This window comes from Trichoplusia ni, chromosome 13, assembly GCF_003590095.1.
Source record: "Trichoplusia ni isolate ovarian cell line Hi5 chromosome 13, tn1, whole genome shotgun sequence".
In the NCBI taxonomy this organism is placed as follows: domain Eukaryota; kingdom Metazoa; phylum Arthropoda; class Insecta; order Lepidoptera; family Noctuidae; genus Trichoplusia; species Trichoplusia ni.
Window position 1 is genome coordinate 10,305,598 of NC_039490.1, and position 867 is coordinate 10,306,464.

The window sequence follows — 867 nt, forward strand, 5'->3', positions numbered from 1 at the left end:
CTAAACAATATTATGTAACGCAAATGTAAGTAAATAGATACTTAAGTTATTTTTAAGCGATTTTGATTTTAATGGTGTTTGAAAATCATGTTGAGATGTGTGGATTGTTATTGCAAACTGAGGGTAGTTTCGAAGTTTTCTGTACCTACCCTCACTTTGTGGTAACTTGGTGACTTGTAAAAATGTGATGCGACGCGCTAGATGTGTGATAATAATGAAAATTGGACATACTTTACTATATATTGTAATAAAATATAATTCAAATTCATAATTTTTAATCTGTTTTTATTTTATTCAACTCTGCCCAGTTCTCGTTTAGGCTGTGCTTGCAATTATTAGCGTCATTGTATGCTTATCGCGAACCCGCAATCCAGGAAGGTAAGTCCTGACAGCATGACTCTCTGAAAGGGTTACCGTGACCCCGGTATACGAAGGCCATAGGAAGGAATAGGCCGGGTTTTAGTCAGTAGAAGTCTGACACTCCCTTCCGCTTAACCCAAAGCGGTAGGAGTCATGTGATAATTTCCCATCCGAAAAGACGGTAAGTCTTGGATTGCGGGTTCGACAAATACATTTTAGATTTTTAATGTGAAAAAATCATCGACTGATCTATAGTATCATATAAGATCAAAAACTACGAGAATAGTCCCCTGAGTAAGCAGATATCAATAGGGGCTCCCTCGCCATCATCAAATAAGGCTCTTTTTGAACATACAAAAAAAATCCCTATTATTATTTTCTCTTACTTTCTAAAAACTCACAAACAACCCTATTTTTTCTTACATTCATTATAAGGGATTCCCCCTCCTTCTCTGAGGAGTTCCTCACACTTAACTTACCACCCCCCAAATAAATAAAACACTCCAA